The sequence below is a fragment of the Chamaea fasciata genome, unplaced genomic scaffold (genome assembly GCF_029207755.1).
Source record: "Chamaea fasciata isolate MVZ Bird 193981 ecotype frontalis unplaced genomic scaffold, bChaFas1.0.hap1 SCAF_287, whole genome shotgun sequence".
Taxonomy (NCBI): domain Eukaryota; kingdom Metazoa; phylum Chordata; class Aves; order Passeriformes; family Sylviidae; genus Chamaea; species Chamaea fasciata.
Genome location: NW_027094372.1, coordinates 66,499 through 82,139, shown reverse-complemented (window position 1 = coordinate 82,139; position 15,641 = coordinate 66,499). Strand labels below are relative to the sequence as shown.

The window sequence follows — 15,641 nt, the reverse complement described above, 5'->3', positions numbered from 1 at the left end:
TCCTCAGGCGTGCTGGGATGTTGCTGACAGTTCCCAGCCTTGCCTTCACATCCAGATGGAGGGCAGGCTGGCTGCTGTGCTGTCCTCTGTCACCTCCCTTCTGTCCATCAGTCCCTGGGGCCTCCCCAGGTGCTTTGGTGGAGTTTGGCAGCTTCAGGTCTGGTGTGAGCAGAGGGGTTCTTCTCTTGTCTCCCCTCAAGAGCAGAGCATGCCAGCGCCTTGTGCCATTCCTTTGAGGAGAAGCAGAGCCCCTTCCAGGACTGGCTCAGTGCCTGCAGCCTGAGGTGTGAGCGGGGTGTTGGGTCTTAACAGGAGTGTGGGGGTCAGTGTAAATCACCATGCTGGAGTGAACCGGGGTGCTGACACCATCCCACTCCCCACCGTACTGACCCAGCTGGGCTCAGTGTGCTGGCACGTGGATTACACCCTCAGCTCCAGCGAGTTGCAGGAGGTCAATGAGCCCGTGGTGCACCTGACCTTCAGTGTGCGGGACAGAGTGTGAGAAAATGACAGCTGTCCCTGCAATGCTCTCGGCCAACAAGTTCCAGGTGCTGCTGGCAGGTGAGGCGCCCGGAGGGGTGGCAGCAGGGAGGATTCTGCAGGGGAAGGTGCTGTGGGAGGCACGCTGGGAAGGGGATGCTGGAAGGGATGCTGCAATACCAGCAGCTCCCCCACATCTCCGTCCTCTCTCTGCAGTTCTGAAACAGCCCTGCCATTCCCTCCATCTGCCCCAGACCGCTCACCATTCATTTGCAGGCTTGGTTTGATAACCAGGATGCCATGGCAGGAACAAACAGAACTTTGAGATTACAGAAGATGGGATTAAACCTGTTTATGGGAAGAGGAGAGATTCAATCAACCCCCTACGAAAAAGATGCTGTAAAATGCATGAGCTGTTTGTATGATCTTTTAACCTAATTATTGTAGTAGAAACTATTAACCTTCCTGAAATGGTATACAAGCTTTTGGAAAACCTCAGTGAAACCAAATTCTGATCACTGAATCAGTCTTCCTGTGTCTCCTTCAATCGCCAGTAGCTGAAGGGCCAAGGAAGGGACGTGCTCGTGGGAGGAGGAAAGTGACTGCTGCTCCAGCCTTGCCTGAGGTGCCTCCAAGTGTCAGAAGAAGCTGCTGGACATCTGCTCGCAGGGCCAAAGGTGAGACTGGCAGTCCCTGTGGGGGCTGTGGGGAGCTCTCCCACAGCCCATGGGGCAGAGCCAGATATGCCCTCTGACTCCTCATTTCCCTCTTCCTTCTCCAGGTGCAGCCCCTGCCATGTGAGTGTCACCTGCTGCCACCTCCTGAGGGACATTTAAGGGGCCGAGAGGAGCTCAGGCAGGGCCTGGCCACAGACGGAGCTGCCCTGTACCTGTGCTCACGCTTCTTTGCTACTGTTGCACCCTGCCAGTGTGGGAGGGAGAAGCTGAGCCTGGTGGTGGGGCTTTTTATGGCCGGCCACAGGCATTTCAGGGGAAAAGGGTGAAAACCACATGCTGTGCTGGACTCTGACTCTTTCCTCTCCCTCTTCCCTTTCCGGCTGCTGATCCACTGCTTTTAGTTGACTAATAAAGTATTTTGTGTAGAAATCACCGTGCGTGCCTTTTCACGGGAAGGATAAATCCCTGTGCCCAGTCTCTTCCCCACAGGGGCTGAAGCAGACTTCCCCTCCACCTCATCCCCAAAAAATAAAGGTAAGCTCAGCCTCCCCAGTCCCAGGAGTGAGATACTGCTCAGAGGCAGACACTAAAAGAGCAACTACAACAAAGCCCCTGGGAGGAGGAAGGTCAGTGCAGTTACCTGGAAACAAGTTAAAAAAACAGGCTCCAGCTTGTTTTTACATAATCCTCTTGATTTTTTTGTGTTTCCTCTTCTGCAAGGGTGGTGCAAGGGACAGGCAGAGGGAGAAGGAAGGGAGTAGAGTGTGTTTCTACACTCACTGCTAGGCAAGATGAAGGCTGCAACACAGGAGTCACTGTGGAAGCTGCTGCTCCCCACACCTCTATGGCTGGAGCAGAACTTGTGCACACCAGCCTTTCTGCACCTTTGTCCACACTTAAAGAACTCAGAACTCGCTCAAGACCACCTACCCTGGCTGGGCAGTGGGCAGCTGTCCTCCTTCCCTGAGGAGCAGGGTTGTTCAAGCGCGTCTCTGCAACACTTGGGTGCAGGACATGGGGACACTGCTGTTCCCTGGAACTGCTGCCTTGCACAACGCTCGGGATGGGGAACAGCTCAGTCTGTGATTTGAGCTCACAGTGTTGGCCTGGGTGGCTGCAGGAGGACCAGGAGGTCAGAGAGCACACGAAGGCTGCAAAGGAAAGCCTCAGGCCCTGTGGCTCCAGCAGCAGGTGGCCCCACACAGCCAGATGCTACAGGAGGTCACAGCTGGGGGACAAAGCACAGGGCTGAAGGGACTGATCTCCATCGCCACATGCCCCAGCCCTTCTGCAGGGACTCACAGCATCGCCTCCGTAACGGGGAGGGAGGCCTGGAGCCGGGCGGTGACTGTGCTGCCATGGGCCTCGTACAGCCAAACCACCAGAGCCTCAGCCCTGTCCTCGGCCTTTGGGGCAGCTCAGACAGACGAGACAGGCATCATCTCTCCAACACCAGTTGCTGTGCTCAGCTGAGCCTGGCCACCACTCGGTGTGGGTGAAAGAGCAAGCCCTGCCCAACAACAGCACCTCAGCCCCCTGCCCTCCCCTCGTCCACCCCAGCACCTGCCTGACAGTCTCCAGCACGATGGCGCGTGAGCTGACAGAAAAGGCACTCCAGGATGGGCACTGGGCACAGCTGGCTGGACCACATGGAGGGGGCAATTCAAACTGTGGGCTTGCTGAATCACACCAGCCTCCTGAACGGAACCTGCAGCACAAGAACCTCCCTCCAGTCAGCCTCTGTACACTGATGGGCAGCACGACGGAGAGGGATTAAAAAAGAACAGGGACAGCAAACAGGACACAAGGATCCCATGGGAAACAGTGGCACGGGGAGCACCACAAAGCCACAGAGAATAAGCATGAACACGAGGCGTGGAGAAAGATGGAGAAAAAGAGAGAGTGCCAAACACATGGCAAGGACAGAGGGATACAGAGACAAAGAGGGAAACAAGGACCCAGAGAGGAAATGACCACAGCACACCAGTGGGGAAAGACAGGCAAGATGCTTCTCACTCCAGCCACTACACAAGTGCAGCTTCCCTGGAATTTCATGCTCCGCATCTCTTCCAAGCTCAACAGGTGAACAAACAGGTACCGCAAACACCTCCTTTCTTTGGACAAACCCATTGGGAGAACCTGGAATCCAAGGATGGATCTTAACATGGCAGTCCCACTTGCTACTCTCCACCTTTTCTCCAGCTTAGTCCTGGGCTGGAAAACAAAAAACAACAAACACTTAAAAACCAATCTAGAGGTGTCTTGAGGATGCCCAGGCCTGGGAGAAAGAGAGGTCCCACTACGACCCTCTTGGCCTTTTCCCACTCTGAGGACCTGTGGAAATGCCCATACAGTTCCTAGGTGGACAGCCTGGGATGTTTTCTGCACACCAAATGCCACAGCCCTAAGCACCAGAAACCGGAAGATGGTCGGGATTGCAATTCACAGCCTCAGTGAAACCTGTGTGGGACAGCCAAATCATCAGTGTGCAGAGGAATTAAAAGTCACCATTTTTAAAAGTTAAAATATCCATGGAAGTTACTGGCTACTTAAAACAGTGTGCTTCATACAGCCTCCCATGCTTATGGATTTATCAAAAGAAGCAGCTTCAGGTTCCTTCCTTTTGGAGCCCAATTCCAAACAGGAAACTTCTCACATCTGCTCCTGAGAGAGACAAATGGAACTTCAGGAGCTCAGGAAAGCGACTCCCTCCCCTGAGTCACGTCTCACCTGTCCGAGCACCCACAGAGCTTTTATACTACCTCTCTCTCAGCTTTCCACGTTCATTTAAATGTAAGAAGCCTGCAAGCTCTGCCCCAGCCGCATCTTCCCTGCGCCCCAGCACTGCCCCACCCGCTCAGGTGCTGCTCCCTTCTGCTGCGCTGCCCCTCGCCACGGGGCCGAGGTGGGAGAAACCGCAGGTTTTGCTTCCCAGGAAAGGCTCCGCCGGGCGGCCCCAGCCGGCCCCGCTGCTCCTCCCCGGCTCCGTGCCCGCGTCGGGACCGCCTTCGCCCCACGCAGCCCCGGCCGCCCGCTCCCGGCCCGGCTCCGCTCGGGGCCGCCCCCCGCGGCTGCCACCGCCGTCCTCGGGGCTTCTCCCGGGACCGGCCGTTCTCCGCTCCGCTTCAACCGCGCTGCGGCAGCTCCCGCCCTCCTCCATTGTCAGCACAGCCCTCACGGCCGCCACTGCCGCAGCCGGGGCCCGCGCCCGGCGCTCCCGAGCCGCTGCCGGCGGCCCCGCGGGGTGTTACCGGTCAGTCTCCCTTTCTTTACCTGAGTCCCAGCCAGGTTTTCCGGGCAGCTTTCAAGAAATGTGGCTGTAACTGCAGATCAAAAATGAAGTAATTGTGATAGCATAACTGGGGTGAGGAATGACTTTCTGGGTGTGAACAGAAAGCAGCCGCTGCTGCTGGTCGGGCCGGCCGCCGCCCGGCTCCAGCAGCGACAGCGAGTGCTCCCGCTCCGGGCACAGCGGCCCCCGACATCGCCTTCGAACCGCCGGCCGAGGAAGCGACAGGGAGGGCGGGCACCGGTCCGGGATCACCCCGAACTGCCCTCGGCTGAGTCCGGCTGCTGGCCGAAAGTCGGCGATTTTCGTCAAGCCTCGGCTATTTTCGGCTGCACTCGGTTACAATAGGTTGCGAGCAGCGTGCCAAGACTTCCGCCCTTCATCGCCGCCATACTGGTTGAGGCTGAAGCCACTTCCGGTCGAACCGTCATCTTCAGTGCGGGCACTCGCTGGGGTGCCCCCCCGCTGCTGGCACAGGCGCCTGGCTCAATGGACCGCCGGCAGCGGTGCGGTTGAGCCCCCATCCCGTGTCCGCACACCCGCAAACGCCGCGGAAAATCGCGCCCGGACGGCTCCGGGGTCCGGGTGGCGCGCGCAGGCAGCCGGCTGCCACGCGCCCGGGCTCCTTGCCTTTTTCCCTCCCTTTCGGCCCCGAGCTGCGGGCGGGCGGGCGGCAGCGCCGCCCCCGAGCTCACAGTGCGGGGCTTCCACGCGCGTCGGGGACGGGCGGGGGGGACAGCTGCACTACCGCTCTTTGGCCACAGGGTGGCAGCATTGCCGCACGGCTCCGGCGGGACGGGCACGGGGGACAGCTGCACTACCGCTCTCTGCCCACAGGGTGGCAGCACTGCCGCGCAGCGGCGCGGAGCGGAGCCATAAACGAACGTGCCCAGGAATGCCCTGGCGAACAGCCTCCGGAATAAATGGCCCAAAAGACCCCCGAGCACACCTGCGAGAGCCCTGCCAGCAACCAGACCGAAACAAAACAGCCTTTCGTTCAGGCTCTATTTCAATATTTTTTATCTTTGTGATTCTGATATTTACATTCATCATTACAATTCATCTTTTATATTATGTACATTATACATCATGTATTATGTTTATTATACCATTATATTTATTATATATATTAAATATAGAAAGTTATATAAAAATAATTTATTATTTATTATGTAATGTTATAAATAATACATTTCATTTAAATATGATTATGTACATTATAGATGTTTATATTATGTATATTACATATATTTATAAAACGTGTAGTATGTAATAGTATATTGTGTATTTATTATTGATATTATTTTTCATATCCTATACTTTTTGTTATTTTTCTTTTTCATTATTTTTTAAATTCGTTTGTTTATATTTTAAACGATATTTTACACTAGATGAATTCATTAACCTAACACATCAGAAACACAATTAATTTGAATTAAATGAGCCTGGTTTTCTAAGGGGTAAAGTTTTAATCTTTATTTAGATAATATGGGCATATTTTCTCTATCTGTATGGGGTTTTTTTGGTGGGTTGCGGGGGAGTTTATTTTGGGGGTTTTCTTTTTTTGTTCGCTTTGTTTTGGATTTCTTTGCTAATAAACAAGCAGGGTCGGAGAGTTCAAAATAAAACGTCTACTTTGTTTTTATTGCTCCCTCTGAAATACGCCTCGACAGCCTGGACAGCAGGCTGCTGCTGGTAACACTGTGCACGGGTAGGAGGAGACCTGGTCGGGGCTGGAAAGGAAAAAACGGCACCACGGTGGTCACAGCTTTCTCCCTTCAGGAGTTTTATGGAGCAGAAAATACAGAGCTTTTGCCAACTGCGCTCTCTATGACATCCCGACGTCCAGCGGGCACCGAGGTCATTTCTCATCTTTCTTGCCAACAGCCAAACCCCCAGGCGCCCGGGGGAAGAAAGAGTATGGGGAAAAAAAAAAGGAACAAAGAAAACATGAAAAAATAAACCAAAACTATAGAAAATAATAAATAAAATTAAAATACCAAAAGAAAAAAATTTCAAAGTAACAAAAAAGTGGAAAAAAAATTTAAACAAAAAATTAAAATAAAAAACGAAAAGTAGTTTTAACAAGTAAATAAATAGCTAAAGAAAAAAAATAAAAATTAAAAAACTGAAGAAAAAGTCTTTGAAAAACCACAAAACGCAACATGAAAAACCACAACAAAAGAGCACAAAAATACAAAAATAACAAAAAATAAAATACAAAATTAAATAAACGCAGCTCTCACCTCCTGCCACTGCCTAAAAAAGCGCCATGGCTTTCCTCAATTATGCAGCAATAAGGGAAACAAACCCAGTGCCCCCCAGAACAGAAGGTTTTCTAGACAATTCCCACTTCTGCTTGGAAACAAATTCTATTTTAGTGGGAAGCTCATTTTGGACAAACATCCAAATGTGCCAAGGTAGGAAAGAACCAGCCCCTTGTGTCCAAGGAACAGCAGCTAGGCCTGGATTCAGGTTTTAATGGCATTTATGTAATTAAAAATGCAGTAAATTGAACTTTACAAAGAGACGAATCGTGGCAAATAAATACTTCAAAGTTTTCTTGGGAATTCACAGAATTTTGTGGAGATGGTGCTGGACAATTGCTGATTTACCAACATTAATTGGGTAAATTTCCTTGGAAATGTGCTCTACAAGGTACAAAAATTCCAATTAGGATGGAAAATTGGAATAAATAAATATTCCCTTACTAAAATCAGAGAGAAAATCAGAGTTATTCCTTCAATTAAAAGGAAGGAATAACATCTAAATCCAAGCCTGCCTGGAAAACAAGCTCAGGAATTTCTAACATTGAAAACTTTTGCAAGAGTCATGAAGTTGGTGAAAGTTCATGGAATGATGATTAAAAATCTGCTTCCTCTGCTCTGATTTAAAGGGAAGTGGGAATTCAACAGGTCCAGTTACTCCTATCCAAGAATGATCTGTGTTTTGTGGGAGTACCAATGCAAAGAAACTCCAATCTTACTTGGATTTGACATCTGAAACTCTCAGCAGAGTTGGCAAGTTTCAGTGGAACAAAAGAGCCACAATTCCTGTAATAACCAAAATTCACCTTGGCAAAACAGGAGGAGGAGGAGGAGGAGGAGGAGGAGGAGGAGGACACCAGGAACACACTCCGGCTGACAGCAAGGATTTCTTGGAAAAGGCAGGAAATCAAACTGACAGTCTCTGTCCAGTTATGGCCAGGCAATTATCTAGGAGTCAGAGAGAAAAGTGGGAACCTTGGACTGGGATAAGGCCTTCCAGTGGCTTCACTTCCTACTGGCTCTCTCCTTTTTTTGCCAGCTACCTGGAAGAGGAAAAACAACAGGAATAAAGTCTCAAACAGGATGGCCTTGGTCCAGGCAGACTGAGGTGCAGCTCCCAGCGAGGGAGGCCAGGCTGTGCCTCGGGGAGCTCCGGGAATCTGGGATTGCCCGTGGGATTCAAGGGCTGGAAAAGCACACCCACCTGCCAGGTTCAGTGCTGGGACAGAGCAAGGCCGGGGCTCGGGGGCAGCAGTCAGAGCTGGGACTGCAGGAGAACACCCCAAACCCGGGTTAAACATCCGGCACGACACGCAGCACGCTCCGGGAGAAACTCGGGTGGGAGAAGCCCCGGGATGCTCCACGTTCCTTGCCCTTGGCAGCTGTGCCAGGGCCTCCCTCAGAATGCTGACCTCACCGTGCAGCTCCTACAAAATAGGAGAACTTATGGAAATCACCCAGCAATCCATGGACTTCCAGTTATTAAGAACCACAGCTGCAGCGAAAGGTGCCCAAACTCTACTGCAAACCAGCAGGGCTGAGGAGACGCAGGAATTTATTCCAGAGGGGACACAAGGATCCCTCAGCCAGCCAGGATTTCTGGGCAGAATTCCTGCAATAACCAAAATTCACCTTGGCAAACAGAGGAGGCGGAGGAGGAGGAGGAGGAGGAGGAGGAGCAGGCGGAGGAGGAGGAGGAGGAGGAGGAGGAGGAGGAGGAGGAGGAGGAGGAGGAGGAGGAGGAGACCAGGAACACACTCCGGCTGACAGCAAGGATTTCTTGGAAAAGGCAGGAAATCAAAGGGACAGTCTGTGTCCAGTTCTGGCCAGGTAATTACCCAGGAGTCAGAGAGAAAAGTGGGAACCTTGGACTGGGATGAGGCCTTCCAGGGGCTTCACTTCCTACTGGCTCTCTCCTCTTTTTGCCAACTACCTGCAAGAGGAAAAACAACAGGAGTCAAGTTCAAACACGGACAGGATGTGCTGGCTTCAGGCAGACTGCAGTGCACCTCGCAGGAATCACTGAAAGGCATGAAAGGAACCAAGGGAAATTAAAGAAGAGCTGCCACCTCCAAGGGCTCTCCAAGGCAGGCTCAGAACCCTTACCAACGATTGGCTTTAATAAAGCAACTCACACAAAGTCACCAACACCACACGGACACAGCACCGTTCTTTTGGAGTGGAGTTCTAGAGAAATGCGGAAGAACGGAAAAGCCTTCCTAAACCCGGAAACTCTTTGAAGAGATAGACAGGGCACAGCTGCTGACAGAGCCTTGGGATTCAGGGGGAAAACCCCAAGTTTTCAGTCTTTAGCATCTTCCACTCTGCCATCGTTGACAGCAAACACGGCTTCAGCCTCAGGGAGACGCGGAGAACTCCGAGATTTTGCAGATCCTGCTCTCACCTCTCGCCCCATATTTTTCCTTTCTTCCAAAACGATGACAACAAGAAAAGTCAACTATTGCAGTTTTGCTTGCTTGATGTGTTTTTTGGTTTTACTTACACGTGACTTTCAGATCCCCATCCACACTCAGAATCATTCAAACCTTCGAGCACAGAGCCTCCAGGCACCGCTTATTTCTTCTGAGATTTGATTCAAGAAGACCATTTTTCAGAACCTGACATGAGATTGGCAACTAAGTTTCATTTTACAGCTCTTCCCCTTTTTAAACTGTGTTTCCTCAAAGCTTCCCAATTGTGCTAAGCTTAGAATTCACCCCAAGGAAGACCTGAAAAATGCCTTGTCATTTCCTTTCCTCCTCCCTCAAGCTCCATCAGACTGGCAGAAGGCATTAGTACTGTTTCCAGAGCAGTTGGCCTCACTTGGACTGTTGGTCTGTAACGGCTGCAACAAAATACGCCCTCCTGGAAGCAGTTCAGCACTTACTGATCACTCCTTTGTTTTGGCACTTCCCAGCCAGGGCCTGCGGGGCCTCCTGCAGATGCAGGTCTTCGCTGACAAGGCTCCACTTGTGCAGCAGCAGCAGGAGCAGGAGCAGCAGCAGCAGCAGCTCTCTGAAATTTTAGAAAACATTAGAAAAATACAGGCAAAAGCTCACCTCTGTCCTCCACTAAGGACATCCCCAGGACATCATCCCAGTTTTTCCCAGCTAGGAGCTGCAAGGAATTCAGGCAGGGGAAATGACATCAGGGAACAGCTTTGTAAAGTCAAAGGCAGAAAGAGAAGATCCACCAGCAAAGGGCAGGAAAGGGGAAAGGTTTCTGAAAACATTTCTGCAGTCTAATTAATAATTATTTCCGCTTCCCCAGCGAGAAGAACACAGACTCACAGCCATTCAGGCCTGACAGTCCCCTGCAGCCAGAGCTCAGCACACATCCACAGAAGCAAGTCCAGCATCTGAAAGAAAAAAAAAAAAAAAAAAACAAAAAACAAACACAACAATCAAACCAGTAGGAAAAGGTGATTTCTTTGGCTTCAAAGTTATTTCAAGTTCTTAAAGCCCAACACAGCCGCTAGGAGAAACAGAGTCAGGGCTCCTGGCAGACAGAGGGTGTTTTCCCCCCGAGGGGATTGCAGAGGAATTGTCTGGGACTTGGACTGTCCCTCGGGGTGACACCAGTTGCTGTGACTTCTATCATTCCATATGTTTGACTCCCAAAACTTCCCAGCCCAGGGGCTTGAGCTGACAGGGCAGCACAAAGATTGTTCTCTGTGTGGTGCCCAGATTTGGGGTTCACTGTCACCTTTGCTAGTTTAGATGAATTATACCCACGGCCCCGAATTCCCTGCTCAGTTCCCGCTGCAATAACCTCACAGTGCCTCACGGAGCACGGATATTCCCACGCAGAGCTGCTGCTTGAATGCCAGACGTGTCAGGAACCAGCAGAGCTTCCAAGGAAGCTCAGCAGGATGGGGACAGGATAGGTTTCTATTCCATAGATTTGGTTAATTATAACCCTCACCCCCTGGGGGTCACCTGTCAGATTTCCCTGGAATTCAGCCACCCCCTGAGCTCGGGCTCCAGGTGATGTTTCAGAGCAGGAGAAGGCACTGGCCGGCCTGTGCTGAGGCAGCCCCTGTGCCCTCGGGAGGACACAGCTCCCTGCAGGAGCTCAGCTCCTTTCCGAGCCCCAGCAGTGGCCTCTGCAAGTGCCTTTCCCTCAGGCAAGGGACGCCCATCCCTGCCTTCAGCACACCTCCAGTGGGACCCACCTGCAAAAGCTTTCCATCACTTCTGCACTCCGGCCGGCTCCCTGGAAAAGTCCAGACTTCATCCAAACGAAACTCCATCCCACTCAAACCTTTGATTTTGAGGCATCTCCGAGGGCCGTTGCTCTGGATTTAATTTCTGTGAGGGAGGAGCGCCTTGGCTTTAATGCTGCCGACGGGTGATGTCCTCAGGCTGAAAGGGAGGGGATTTGGGGTGGCCAGGACATCCCTGGCAACTGTGTGGGAGCTCCGGGAGGTGGGAATTGCTGTCTGAGCCCCTCTGCAGACAGCCCGAGCCGCCGTTCCCGGGCAATGCCAGCTGTTCCCTGGGGAGCTCTTGGGCTGTGGGTGCCTCTGTCCGGGCTGCAGCATCTCCCCGTGCCCGGCGGGAGCAGCCCCTGGCCGAGGAGCCGCGGCAGCCCCGGGGCCGTGTCCGTGCCAGCCCCGAGCCCGGCCCCGGGCCCTGCGTTTGGCCGCCGCTGCCACGGGCGGGGCCCCGCAGGCACAGCTCCTCCCCTGCACATCATCCCAGGGCTGCTGGCCCCGCTGGGGCTGCCGGCCTCCTTCCTCCCTGCGCCTCCGGGCACCCGGGACACCTGCAGGAAACCCCGAGGGACACTGCAGGCGGCACGGGGGGGCACCGAGGCCTCCGGCCAGAAAAGCAGCCCCGGCCTCAGCAGCTGCCATCATTTTGGCCCGGCAACACTCACCTGCAGGAAACGCCCCTGTGCGGGTGGGACCGGCCCTGCCTCTCTGCAGAGCTTTGGCCGTGGAAGAAGGGAAGCCTCAGGACTCGTCCTGTTCCTTTCCGCCCGGAAAGAGACTTTGTGTGAGTACTTTTACGGCAGCTGTTGGGTAAATCCTGGAAAGGACAGGAAATCAGCGTCACTGGAAGAGCTTTGTGCTGTCGTGAGCTGCCAGCCACTTCTGCCCTCGAGCCATTCCAGGGGCTGGTGTGTGAAGCAGCTTTGGCAGAGAAGGCGGCACTGCACTTACCTTAGTGGGGCCAAGCGTTGCCATCCTATGGAGGTCCATCCCCATAATGCAGAGATTGGTTCAGCTGCTTGGAGCAGAGTCCGGGTAATGCCAAGGTGCTGAGTTCGATTCTCAAACGGTCCGTCCGCTTGAGAGTCAGATTTTAGGATCCCTCTCAGCCTCAGTATATCCTGTGACCTGGAAATAAGAGGAAAATTCTCGGCTGAGTTTTAATGAAACAGCTTTTGCCATTGCAGGGTGTGAGCTGCACTCGGCGATTTTCGGCCGCGACGAGCCCCACGAGCCTTCCGCCCTTCCTTGCCGCCATCTTGGTTGCGTCTGAGGCCACTTCCGGTCCCGCCGGCATCTTTTTTGCGGCTCGACATAGGCCCCGGCAGGTGTTTACACAGACGCCTGACTAAATCCACGAATTTAAAAGCAAACGCGGCGCGGCTGAGCACACGGCCGGTGTCCCCACACCTGGAGACGCCGCGGAAAATTGCGCCCGGGCGGCGCCGTAGTCGGGGTTTTTGTGCAGGCATCTGGGTAAACGCCTATAGGGTCCTTATTTTTCCCGCCCTTTTGGCCGCCCTTTTTGGAAGGTCGGGCGCCTCGCGCCTGGGCGCCATTTTGTGAGGGGCGTCGCGTGACTTCCGCTTTTGCCTGCCGCCATCTTGGTTGGCCCTGAGGCCACTTCCGTCCCGGCCGCCATGTTCTTTGTGTCTCGGAATAGGCCCCTGCCAGGTGTTTTCACAGACGCCTGACTAAATTGACCAAACCAAACCCGACGCGGCGCGGCTGAGCACACAGGCCGTGTCCCCACACCTGGAAACGCCGCGGAAAATTGCGCCCGAGCGGCGCCGTAGTCGGCGTTTTGTACAGGCAGCTGGCTAAACGCCTATAGGGTCCTTATTTTTTCCCGCCTTTTTTGCCGCCCTTTTTAGAAGGTCAACCACCTCGCGCCTCGGCGCCATTTTGTGAGGGGCGTCGCGTGACTTCCGCTTTTGCCTGCCGCCATCTTGGTTGCCCCTGAGGCCACTTCCGTCCCGGCCGCCATGTTCTTTGCGACTCGGAATAGGCCCCCGGCAGGTGTTTTCACAGACGCCTGACTAAATTGACCAAACCAAACCCGGACGCGGCGCGGCTGAGCACACAAGCCGTGTCCCCACACCTGGAAACGCCGCGGAAAATTGCGCCCGAGCGGCGCCGTAGTCGGGGTTTTGTACAGGCAGCTGGCTAAACGCCTATAGGGTCCTTATTTTTTCCCGCCTTTTTGGCCGCCCTTTTTAGAAGGTCAGGCGCCTCGTCTCCAGCCGCCATCTTGGTAGTGGAACTAAATAAGGTGCCACCTCGGCTGCTCGCACAAGCGCCTGACTCAATGGACTGCCGCCCGCGGCGCCGCTGCGCCCCCATCCCGTGTCCGCACACCCGCAAACGCCGCGGAAAATCGCGCCCGGACGGCTCCGGGGTCCGGGTCGCGCGCGCAGGCAGCCGGCTGCCACGCGCCCGGGCTCCTTGCCTTTTTCCCTCCCTTTCGGCCCCGAGCTGCGGGCGGGCGGCCGGGCGGGCGGGCGGCAGCGCCGCCCCCGAGCTCACAGTGCGGGGCTGCCACGCGCCTCGGGGACGGGCGGGGGGGGGACAGCTGCACTACCGCTCTTTGCCCACGCGGTGGCAGCATTGCCTCACAGATCATGAGGGACGGGCACGAGGGACAGCTGCACTACCGATCTTTGCCCACACGGTGGCAGCATTGCCGCACCGGTCAGGCTGGACGGGCACGGGGGGCAGCTGCACTACCGCTCTTTGCCCACACGGTGGCAGCATTGCAGCACAGATCATGCGGGACGGGCACGGGGGACAGCTGCACTACCGCTCTTTGCCCACACGGTGGCAGCATTGCCGCACAGATCATGTGAGACGGGCACGGGATAGCTGCACTACCGATGTTTGCCCACACGGTGGCAGCATTGCCTCACAGATCATGAGGGACGGGCACGGGGGACAGCTGCACTACCGCTCTCTGCCCACAGGGTGGCAGCACTGCCGCGCAGCGGCGCGGAGCGGAGCCATAAACGAACGTGCCCAGGAATGCCCTGGCGAACAGCCTCCGGAATAAATGGCCCAAAAGACCCCCGAGCACACCTGCGAGAGCCCCGCCAGCAACCAGACCGAACCAAAAAAGCCTTTCGTTCAGGCTCTATTTCAATATTTTATATCTTTGTGATTCTGATATTCACATTCATCATTACAATACATCTTTTATATTATGGACATTATACATCATGTATTATGTTTATTATACTATTATATTTGCTATATATATTAAATATATAAAACTAGATATAAAATTATTTATTATTTGGAAGGTTGGTATAAATAATAAAACATTTAATTTAAATATCATGTTTATTATGTACATTATAGATGTTTATATTATGTATATTATACATATTTATAAAACATGTAGTATGTAATAATAGATTGTGTATTTTTATTGATATTATTTTTCATATCTATACTTTTTGTTATTTTTCTTTTTCTGTATTTTTTTAATTCGTTTGTTTATATTTTAAACGATATTTTACACTAGATGAATTCATTAACCGAACACATCAGAAACACAATTAATTTGAATTAAATGAGCCTGGTTTTCTAAGGGGTAAAGTTTTAATCTTTATTTAAATAACATGGGCATATTTTCTCTATCTGTATGGTTTTTTTTCGGTGGGTTGTGGGGGATTTTATTTTGTGGGTTTTCTTTTTTTGTTCGCTTTGTTTTGGAGTTCTTTGCTAATAAACAAGCAGGGTCGGAGAGTTACAAAATAAATCGTCTACTTTGTTTCTATTGCTCCCTCTGAAATACGCCTCGACAGCCTGGACAGCAGGCTGCCGCTGCTAACACTGTGCACGGGTAGGAGGAGACCTGGTCGGGGCTGGGAAGGAAAAAACGGCACCACGGTGGTCACAGCTTTCTCCCTTCAGGAGTTTTATGGAGCAGAAAATACAGAGCTTTTGCCAACTGCGCTCTCTATGACATCCGGACGTCCAGCGGGCACCGAGGTCATTTCTCATCTTTCTTGCCAACAGCCAAACTCCCAGACGCTCGGGGGAAGAAAGAGTATGGGGGGAAAAAAAAAAAAAGGAACAAAGAAAACATGAAAAAATAAACCAAAACTATAGAAAATAATAAATAAAATTAAAATACCAAAAGAAAAAAATTTGAAAGTCACAAAAAAGTGGAAAAAAATTAAATAAGAAATTAAAATAAAAAACTAAAAGTAGTTTTAACAAGTAAATAAATAACTAAAGAAAAAAAAAATTAAAAAAAGGAAGAAAAAGTCTTTGAAAAACCACAAAACACAACAAGAAAAACCACAACAAAAGAGCATAAAAATACAAAAAAAACCAACGACAACAAAAATAATAATACAAAATTAAATAAATGCAGCTCTCACCTCATGCCACTGCCTAAAAAAGCGCCATGGCTTTCCACAATTATGCAGCAATAAGGGAAACAAACCCAGTGCCCCCCAGAACATAAGGTTTTCTAGACAATTCCCACTTCTGCTTGGAAACAAATTCTATTGTAGTGGGAAGCTCATTTTGGACGAATATCCAAATGTGCCAAGGTCGGAAAGAACCAGCCCCATGTGTCAAAGGAACAGCAACTAGGCCTGGATTCAGGTTTTAATGGCATTTATGTAATTAAAAATGCAGTAAATTGAACTTTACAAAGAGATGAATCATGGCAAATAAATACTTCAAAGTTTTTTTGGGAATTC

The 15,641-nt window shown here is 51.9% G+C and overlaps 2 long non-coding RNA genes across 4 annotated transcripts; one reads left to right on the top strand and one right to left on the bottom strand.

Annotated features, from left to right (window-relative positions):
• Positions 1-488: 488 nt before the first annotated feature.
• LOC136305116 (uncharacterized) lies at positions 489-1,580 on the top strand. 3 transcript variants are annotated; one of them, XR_010725053.1, is made up of 3 exons: positions 489-561; positions 757-1,157; positions 1,262-1,580. It is a non-coding gene; the product is annotated as an uncharacterized lncRNA (long non-coding RNA). The 3 variants fall into 3 exon arrangements; XR_010725051.1 differs by lacking the exon at positions 489-561 and having other exon boundaries at positions 811-895; positions 1,035-1,157; XR_010725052.1 differs by lacking the exon at positions 489-561 and having other exon boundaries at positions 813-899; positions 1,035-1,157.
• On the bottom strand, positions 742-4,843 carry LOC136305117 (uncharacterized). Its single transcript, XR_010725054.1, has 3 exons — positions 4,431-4,843; positions 2,725-3,371; positions 742-828 (listed from the first exon to the last, which is right to left on the bottom strand). It is a non-coding gene; the product is annotated as an uncharacterized lncRNA (long non-coding RNA).
• Positions 4,844-15,641: the final 10,798 nt, after the last annotated feature.